The sequence below is a fragment of the Cyprinodon tularosa genome, unplaced genomic scaffold, assembly GCF_016077235.1.
Source record: "Cyprinodon tularosa strain WSP-4 unplaced genomic scaffold, ASM1607723v1 ctg563, whole genome shotgun sequence".
Lineage (NCBI taxonomy): Eukaryota > Metazoa > Chordata > Actinopteri > Cyprinodontiformes > Cyprinodontidae > Cyprinodon > Cyprinodon tularosa.
The window spans coordinates 413,352-424,085 of record NW_024039300.1 but is presented as its reverse complement, the minus strand read 5'-3'; the positions used below and the strand labels follow the sequence as shown (position 1 = coordinate 424,085).

The following is a 10,734-nucleotide window of genomic DNA, read 5'->3' as shown; positions in this document are numbered from 1 at the left end:
TAAGGTGGGGGTACAAGTCCTACTCCAAGCCTCCTTCTGAGTGTCCTAGTATACTAGGACATATACTAAAATTGGAACGATACAGAGAAGATTAGCATGGCCCCTTTGCGCAGGCTAGTAAACTAGGACACTCAGAAGGAGGCTTGGAGTAGGATTAATACTAATAATAGTACTAATAAGAACTACATTTCAGAAAATCTGATCAAATAAAAACATGTTGTGAAACCTGTAGATCTTATTATCTGAGTGAGCAATTCTATATCACTAACTTTGACCCAACTCACTTCTGATCCTGGTAGGTTTTCTGTTTATTCAGCGTTTTGTTGTCACAGATGCATGATGGGAACTTAAACCAGGCCTAACATGATTGGCTGGCTTTTAAAATGAAAACTAGTCCCTCATACTCGCTGTTTAGTGAAATCCGAATAGAAGACTCGCTCGTTTATATGATCTAGATTTATCTACCCGTTTCCCAGCTGTGTTTGTTTCCATTTAAAGAGAATTTACGCTGAGAGGAGATGCCTGCAACAGCAGGACACACGGAGCTCCATCAACAGCTCTCCTTCTTTATGATCCTCTAGTGCCCTCCGGTGGCGGCGCACGGTTACTGCATCCACATGTATAAACACTGAAAGCCATTCTGTTGCTCTGACTTTTTAGAACTATACTAAAACAAATAACATGCATAATAAATTAAATTGTGTCGTTTATTTTTTAACAGGTTCTATAAATATCTGCAGACCAAGGCTGTGAGGCTGGAGAAGATCACACTCTCAGTAAATATATTTTTTTTCTACCTCTGCCTTGAATGTGGGTGCAGTTTTAACGATTCTATTTATAATAAACACTTATTGTTTTTTTATATATATTGTAAATGTTCCAATTATTTTAATGTAAGTGCAGTTAATTTAATCAAAAACATATTCCTGCGAGACAGGAATAGACGGACATTAAAGATTAAATATCTAAAAAAGGGAATCTGAGCTGTGAAAATATTGACAATATTTATCATGCTATCTAGAATTAAATTACATATACTGAAGCAAACCTGAATGTTTATTAAATTGTTGACCATTCAAATTATTTTTTGCATTACTTCAGAGCTCATGAAATGTAAATTACTGGTGTGTGGGATCAATAAAGTTACTGTATTAAACAAAGAACCTTTCATATATTGAGTTTGGTACCTTTTCTCCATTAACTTTAGTTCATGTTTCAAGATCAGCATCTTGTATACGAAGATATCTGAGGTGATGAAGACTGAATTTAATTGTTTGAGATTTTCCTAAAACAATGAACTTAAGTCTTTATAACTTCAGATATATTTGTTTATCAATGACATTTCAGGCACATTTTTTAGTTGGAGTAGGTGGTAGCTACGAGATCAGTTTCTCATAATTATGAGATCTTATGTATATATTAGGTCACGATGACTTGAGCCAGTAATTTAAAAATATCTGCATCTGTTCCCCTGAACAGTTCTCCATACCAAGGTCTGACCTGATATGCGTTGGAGTTCTGCTGCTGTTTTTGACTTCATCAATAAAGTACCCAGCTATAACCTTGGGATTACTAATTGTGGAGTAAGCATGCAGCCATATGATCGCACGGGAAAATCCATCAACAGCTCCATTAATACAGATTGTGTTTGGTTTTAGTTTTCCATATGAATCAACAAGCTGCATGAAGCTGGGACCTGGGGTTCTGATCTAGGGAGCCTCATCCTGAAGGCCAGCACTGCGGCTCAGAATCTCAGGTCCCAGAAGGCAGGTTCATGATTTCATCTCCAGCCGACAGCAGAACCTCTAGACCAGCTGCTTCCACACAGACACCTGTGGAGCCCAGTGATGAGGAGCTGGTCCAGGCTGCTGGCGACATGGAGGAATTTAAGTAACAAGCATCTAATTTATCAGACTTTCTGTTTACAAAAAGATACAGCTGATGCTGACAGTTTTCTAACATTTTGTTTCACAAATGATACAAAAAAGTAAACCTGAGGTGAAACAATAAGTTGGAGTCAATAAATAATTTGCTTTTGGCAATTAGTTGTAGCTCACTCATCACTAACTGGCTGCTGCTTTTCACCTGTAGATTCCTCATCATGTCACCCGTTTCTTCTTCTTTTCGTCACCTACCACACTCCTTCCCCATCTTAAAGAAGAAGGTCGCAGGATGGCCACAGGGCATCGTCAGGCTGCTGCCCCCCACCTACAGCTGCCAGTTTCCTGCTGAGCTCACGTACAAGTAAGAAACCAGTAACTGTCTTAGTTCTTTATTATTATAAAACAATTAATAGAAGGAGAAGAAAGTATCTTAAAGTGGTATGGTTTTCCTGCAGGCCGTCCTGTGACCAGAGGGTGGTTGGACAGCTGAGGTCTCGCTTGGCAACAGTGCGACCCGGCTGTACAACACCCTGCAGGAGCAGCACTCAGGTTCCTGGATGTGGAGATCGATCCACTACTTCAGCATGAGGGAGCAGTTGCAGTCGTAGTGCTGGCCATGCACGTGGACCAGGACTGGTGCAGCAGAGATGGTGTTTTGAGGATCGTGTGGTCCCTCATCCACGTTGACTACATGGAGATATGGCAGACAGTGCTGGCGTGCCTGAGGTTGATGGCTCAGACCACCATCAAGCTCTTTGAGCTGAACCAGAGGTTCATCTCCCAGCGGTGAGAGCCGTTTGACTGACCTGGAATCTTTTCACACTCCGTGCACGTCCTCGGGCTCTGATGTCAGTCTGTGTTTACGTCTGCAGGTTCAGATGGTGACAGAAGCAGTGGGAGAAGTCTGTGCTGGAGCAGAGAGTGAGCCTCAGCCCGGCTTCAACCGCTGCAGACCGCCCACAGCTTGCACCGAAGGAGCTGTCCTCTGTGACGGTGGAACAAGGACAGCCCTTCCAACCACCTGCCAGAAGAGCAGCTGTGCCCATCCGGCCCAGGCCTTCCTCCGCCTTCTGCTCCGGCGCCTGCTCCTCTTCCTCAGTCTCAACCTTCCAAGGCTAGCCTCCACCTCTTCGGCCCAGCTGCCTCCTCCTGTGGTGCCCGGGGCAACGTAGGAGGAAGACCTGGGCCGAACGTGTTCAGGAGGAGGAAGGCAGCGGAGGCTCTGCTGCACCTGGGGGGGGAGGGTGGCGTCACCACCCAAGCACTGCAGAGGCTACGTCTGCGTCAAGCCCAAACGCAGAGAGACGAGAAACACCAGGGTTACTGGTGCTGGGCTGCTGTAAGGTCCAACAACTGCAACCTGCAAGGAACCATTAAAACACAATCACAGCAAGTAAAACAGATATGAGGGATGTGGGGCCGAGTTCATGAGTACACCACTGACCCAGCTGATGCTCTGGACCGGAGGCTGGTCTTGGGTGCAGAGGAGGATGCAGGCCTTGGATGGAGGCGAGGATGGTGCAGAGAAGGAGGAGATGAAGGTCTGAATGAAGGTGTTGTGGACTGGGACAGTCTCTGAGATGTGGAGGCTGTAGCGCCTCAGACTGGAAGAAAGTGAGAAGAGTGGTGAGAACAGCAGAGAGGATCATCAGGGCTCCTCTTCCCTCCATATCAGACATTTAATCCCAGCTCTGCGTGTCCTGAGCCTGTTACATCATCAATGACCCCTCACACCCCCACCATGGACTGTTCTCCCTGCTGCCCTCTGGGAAGAGGCTTCACAGCTATGAAAAATCTGACTGAATCAGGAAATAAAACAGCCTCAATGGCTGTAATGAGAGCGGAGACAGAGGACAGAGTTTACTGAAGAAAACCTGCTACCATCCAGGTTAGCTCTGGGGAGAATGTTACTACGGCAACTGAAACAGGTTGAATAAACTCTTTGTGAAATGGAAAAGTCAGTTTCCCTTTTCATGTTGAGAAAACTTATTCAGTAAACCTGCTTCTTGAAACGGCCCCCTGGATTTTACACTTTGTTGTTTAAACATCAATAAATATGTAAAAATAGATAAAAGCATCACAGTCCCAGTTTCCTAAGTTAATTTTGATGATCTTTATTTCTTTTAATCGACGAGCTGGAAATGTCTCCAGACTGGATTATAGAAATCTGGTCACCTTATTCTGGTTCTGATGGTTTTCTGTTTTGTTTCTGTTGGACTTCAATGCTTTCAGTTTTTCACATCACTGGTATCTATAAAAATGTTATTTTCTTTTGTTGCATTATTGTTCCTCGTCATTTTGACATCTATAAATGTTAACTGTTCATTGTTGTCTTGAAGTAAATTGTAGTTGAAATCAAATTAATAAAACTGTTTCTTGTCAGATTTAATATGCTGTCTTGGGATTTGTCATTAACATCGACACCCTCATGATTATTCCTGAACAGTTTCAGCGACGGCAGTAAATCTGCACCTACAGCTTTAGCCAAGATCATTTGGAGCTGCTCTTCAATCAGAGCATCAGGTTGAAATTTCAGTTTTTGGTTTTAGTTTTTGTGCATGCCCTTCTTAACAGTATTACACTCTCAGATTATTATGTATTGTTTTATTTTAGTTTTTTTCCCAGTTAAAGTCAAACTAAGCAATATGTGAAAGTATGGTTAGTGTGTGCTTTTATGTTTTCTCAGGAGGTTGGAACAATAAGCCTTCAGCAGACCAGTTCTAAGTCCTTTCCCATCACCTGATGGTGCGGTGTGGGTGCTTCCAAGCACATCAGGAAATGTGGCAGCTCAGGATGCAACTGTGTTTCTGTTGACTTTTGAAATGCCATCTTACTCCGTAGCAGAAGAAACACAAGATCTGCTATTCCCTTTCCCAAACACTTCTGCAATTGTGCACGAGTATAATGATCTGCTAACTCGCTTTGGTGGCCTTGTTGACAATGCTCTTGTCTACATCTCTGGATTTGTGGTTGGATCAATTTTAAAGAAGCTGTTGTGTGATGTGTGCTGTGGTTGTCTGGTCACTGAAGCTGTGCCTGCATCACCACCAACTAAAAAATGTGCCTGAAATGTCATTGATGAACAAATATGTCTGAAGTTGAGAAGACTTGAGGTAATCGTTTTAAGAAAATCTCAGTTAAATTCAGTCTTCATCACCTCAGATATCTTCGTATACAAGATACTGATCTCGTAATCATGAGATAAACTGTCATTGTTTTTTCTTTGGTGAATGCAATACGCTTCCGTAAATCCTGACACATTTACAGAAATGTTCATTAATGTGTACTGTTCCTGACAAACAAGATAAATAAAAATAAAATAAAGATTCCACCTGAGGGGAATTTAAAAGTTATCAGATCAGCTGAGCGCATCATTCATCAGCCTGAATCCGAGCAAGCTGTGAACTTGTCCAATTTAAACCATTTTGAAGGGCTGATGATGGAGCTGACGGTGTGTTTGGTCTGGGTGAGCACATTCAGTGTGGAATTGATAACCACTGCTTTGACTGATTGATTTTAATTGATCTCACAGCAAAGTATTTTACTAATATGTGCTAATGTCCCTTGCTGTTTCTGTGTTCCACAAGCTGAGGCTGCACCACATTGCCAAACTAAAAACAGTACAGTTACAGAGAGGCAACGATGGGAAATAATGTGCAGAACCATTTTCTAAAGACTTTTAGTGGTCTTGGTTATACTAAAAAGTGTATGTATAACCTGTGTATATGTGTGCTGTTTAAACTGTTTTTTGTTGGCTGCAAATGGCAAAAAAGTAAAAAATAAAAAAAAGATTTACTTTCTGTTGATGTTAATCCACCTTTACTGTTGTGGAGATGTTATTGTGAACATACATGATATTAACTTAAAAAAACAAAGACACGTAATCCTTTCTTAACAGTCAGGTTCATAGAATTAATAGACGCCTCATTCAGTGCGTTGGCCTGCCGCTGAGACGTACATCTGTGTCATTTCAAGAGCAAATTTTACTTTAATGCCCTAGCTTTACGGTCAGTTCAGATGTTTTATTAAATATGTGAATCAGGAAATTGTCTATATACCAAACTGAAAACAAAAGAAAACACTTTAGATTTAAAATGGAAAAATGTTCTATTTTTTATTTTTTTTTTAAAGTCGATTCAGTTCAATTAAGTTTATTTATATAGCATCAAGTCACAACACGTCATCTCAAGGCACTTTACCATTCACCAGATCATACAGTCAAATTTTATGCATCCGTATAACATGGAGGAATAAACACATCATTTTACTTCAGTATTAAATTTGGTTTAAAGTGACAGATTATATTTAAAAATGACTCCGGACCTTTACTGGTTGTTGATTTTTTTATTAAGACCCCACTGATTTTTAATTGGTTTCCCCTGTACTAGGTCATCAAATCAATCCACTTCAGTCTGTCAAATAAGCTGCATGTAGTGCCTTCAAAGGTCCAACAGGTGTCAGTATTCTGCGAGACAGTATCAACACAGTATCAGTAGTTTGGCAATGTGTCCAAACACTTCAAGATGCCTCATTAACCATCACTACCTAGCTTTAATTGACACACTAACTAAAGTTAATGGAGAAAAGGTACCAAACTCAATAAATAAAAGGTTCTTTTTTTAATACAGTAACTTTATTGATCCCACACACCAGTAATTTGCATTCCATGAGCACTAAAGTAATGCAAAAAATAATTTGTATGGTCAACAATTTACCAAACCTTCAGGTTTGTTTCAGTATATGTAGTTTAATTCTAAATTACATAGCTAAATATTGTCAATATTTTCACAGCTCAGATTCCCTTTTCAGATATTTCATCTTTAATGTCCGTCTATTCCTGTCTCGCAGGAATATGTTTTTGATTAAATTAACTGCCGTTTCATTCAATTCATTGGAACGTTTAGAATATATATTAAAAAACAATAAGTCATTAAAACTGCACCCACATTCAAGGCAGAGGTAGGAAAAAATATATTGTGTGGTCTTCTCCAGCCTCACAGCCTTGGTCTGCAGATATTTATATAACCTGTAAAAAAAAAAAAGACATCACAATTTCAATTTATTATGCATGTTTTTTTTTATTATTATTATAAGCTCTGGGAAACACAATGAAAAATGTAAAAAAAAAAACCTGTAAAACCGAAATTTGAAATAAAATAAACATTTTTTGAAAAAAATCTGAATTTATAACATCAGTCAAAATGTCTTTGAAAAGTATAAATAAATAAAAAAAATTTCAATAGACAAAATTGTAATTTTTATTAATGAATTATGTTCTTTGCTTGCAACAATATTGGAAATTAATTTCTATGATTTTAACCCACTATTTATACGATCACTGACCTTTAACAATGTATGCAGTCAGAAATAACCAACAAAAGACGAAATAAAAAAAAAAGGTTTCATGAGAGGGTAAGGAGTTTATAAGCCAAAACTTACAAGTTAACGTCAAACATAGATAATTAGAGGCAAAGCAAAACAAAATTATATTTCGGTTCCTGGTGGAATGTTTGGAACCGTCTGAACATAGAGCTAAAAGAAATCATGAAATGGTTTAAAAAAATGATTAAAGGTCAATACTATCAAAGGGTATTGAGTTTGGTCATTTGGGAGAGGCTTGAGTAGAGTAGAGCTGCTTCTCCTCCACATCGAAAGGAGTCAGCTGAGGTGGCTCGGACATCTTTTCCAGGCGCACCCTGGACGCCTCTCCAGGGAGGTGTTCCAGGGACGTCCCACTGGGAGGAGGCCCAGGGGACGACCCAGGACAGGCTGGAGAGACTATGTCTCTCTGCTGGTCTGGGCGCGCCTCAGGCTTCCCCCAGCAGGGCTGGAGCAGGTGTCTGCAGAGAGAGAAGTCCGGAGTCTCTGCTGAGTCTGCTGCCCCAGCGACCCGGTCCACGATAAAGCGGAAGACAAAGAGTACGAATACTGTGATTAACAAGCTTTTATAGTCCGCTGTTTTGTTTTTGTCTTAAAGATGATAGCCATGAGGGTTCTGCTTTATCGACTGAACTTTATTCTTTCAGTTTTTAACTAGTTATGTATAAAAGCTATTTTTTTTTTTCATAATAAAGAAAGTAATGGTGATGTCACAAGAAAAGCCGTTGGTTATGATTAGCGGTGTAAATAATAATCATTTTGTAACGATGCTTTGATCCAACAGCTGACGATCCGATGCATCGACACGTCCCCAAGACTAATATTCATGTTTTATTTTTTTTCTCCAGTCTATTTTTATCCATTTACTCCTGGATGTAATTCTGACTCTTGTGCTGTGGTGGCGCTAAACCTATTTTGCCCTCCTACCTTGCTTCCTTTAACCACTAACCTCTTTCTGCTTGCACATGCACACACCGCGTAAACAGTAGGCAAGACAGACATGGCGGAGGAATATATATATATATATATATATATATATATATATATATATATATATATATATATATATATATATATATATATATATATACATACACACACACACATATATTATAATATATATGTGTGTATATACATATATATCAGGGGTTGAGGTTAAGGTTTTTTCGCATTTCGTTTGCCCAGAAACAATTTTTACTTGCCCAGTATAATGTTTGATATATATAGTTCCTAATATTAATTTTTCTATATATATCAATGAAACATGTTTAAATGTTTTTTTGTAATTCAGTAAGTCTAGAGGTTCCTGGTGTGTATCTGCATGCGTCAGATAATGAACTCAAGACTACATTACCGTGTTAACATGCTTTTCAATCCTTCCTGTACATTCTTTTCAAACTAAACTTTGCTTTAAACTGTTGTGTGCTTGGAAAAATATAAATTGTAATGTTAAAAATCTAAAAAAAACTTGACAGGTTAAAAACTTACACTACTACTACTCACCAATTTAACATGTTTAGCCCTATAACATTTAATGCACCACTCCAATGTCTAAGAGAAAAACATTTTATGAAATTTTTTAATGTATGACCTGCATCACTGTACAGAAGACTGCCATATGATAGAAATATTTACACTGTGGGCATACAATTATTATTATTATTATTATCCTAATCCCTGACTGATCATTTTTAATCTAGCGTGTATTATAGTATAGATTAAATTCATCATCCAGCTGCTACTCTGCAGAATTCTCTCCCTAAGATCTGAATCACGGCATCTAGCGGAAAATCACGCGGCTTTTTCAAATCACACGAGAATGTGTACAAAACAACAAAAATGGCGCCGGTAACGCTTGTGGGTCGTTTTCAGCGAATGTCGGTGATTTTAAAGCAAGTTTGAGTGATAAAATTTTTTTTTTTGCGATGCAATGAAATATGTACTCTCCCGACAATAAAAAACTACTTGCCCCGGGCGATCGGGCAATGGTTAACATCGAGCCCTGTATATATATATATATATATATATATATATATATATATATATATATATATATATATATATTTATATATATTCTGGGATGTGAAACTTAACTTTAGCATTCCAAAGATGGTGCCATCATATGTGCTTGTTGGACACATATGATGGACTTTACTTTAATAGAAAAGTTTGATTATCTAATGATTTTACCAGGAAGCCAATGAAGAGAAGCTAGGACAGACTTCCTGATAGTAATGAATTTAAATAGTCCAGCCTTGAAGTAACAAATGCATGGACTAGTTTCTCAGTATCACCCCTGGACTGGATATTTCAATTTTTTTGCAATATTGCCCAGATGAAAGAAGGAAATTCTAGAAACCTCTTTGATATGGGATTTAAATTAAATGTCCTAATAAATAATAACACCAAGATTTTTTACTTTGTTTTCTAAAATCAGTTTAATCCCATCCAAATGAAGTGACTGACTAATCAGCTTATTTTTCAAAGACTCTGGTCCAAAGACTATAACTTCTGTTTTGTCTGCATTTAGAAGCAGAAAGTTAAGAGTCATCCAGGTTTTTATGTCTTCAAGACATGCCTTTAATCGATGTAACTTCATGTGGATTTACAGACAGATATAGCTGAGTATCATCAGCATAACACTACAAAATAGTCTTTCTAAAAGAATATTATGATCAACTGTATCAAATGCAGCACTGAGATCTAACAGGACAAGTACAGATACAAGTCCATTATCTGAAGCCATGAGAATATCATTAGCAACTTTCCCCAGAGCTGATTCCCTGTTATGATGAGCTCTAAACGCAGACTGAAACTCTTCAAAAAGTTCATTATGGTGTAAGTGGTCGCACACTTGTTTGTCAACTATTTTCAAGAATTTTAGATAAGAAAGGAACATTGGATATTGGTCTACAATTGAACAAGTCATCTCGGTTAAGTGACAGTATTTTAAGTAAAGGTCTGAAAACAGACAACTTTGATTCAAATTTTTTTCCACCTTTAATGTGACCTTTAACCTGAGCAAGGCATTTAAAAACCTTAAATGGAGAAAAATATATAAATAAAAAACTAGCCTAGTTCAGGAAATATGCAAACCCTTAAGCTTAGAGTTGCCACCCGTCCCTTAAAATATGGAATTGTCCCGTAAATGGAAGGTTAAATACATTTCCCGTGTTGAACTGATAAGGGACGCTATTTGTTCCGTATTTTCACAAATAACTAAAAAAACTGTATTCGTTGGCATTTGCAACCAGAGTAACTCTACTGTTAAGAGTGTGACCCATGTCTGTGCGTCCTGATTCTCTCTCCCTCCCTCTCATAGCTAGAGCTTAGCGTTCTACTGTTCTTGATTGACCTTCCCATTATGACGTTGTCTGTCTAAAGCATTCTCCACTCTCCAGTATTGTCATAGACCCTACAAGCAATAGAAGCTACAGACGAACGAACAAGTTACCACCTGATCATGGGGCCG

General features: G+C 38.6%; 1 pseudogene; it reads left to right on the top strand.

The window, feature by feature from the left end:
* The first annotated feature begins 42 nt into the window (after positions 1-42).
* Positions 43-105, top strand: LOC119796970 (annotated as a pseudogene).
* Positions 106-10,734: the final 10,629 nt, after the last annotated feature.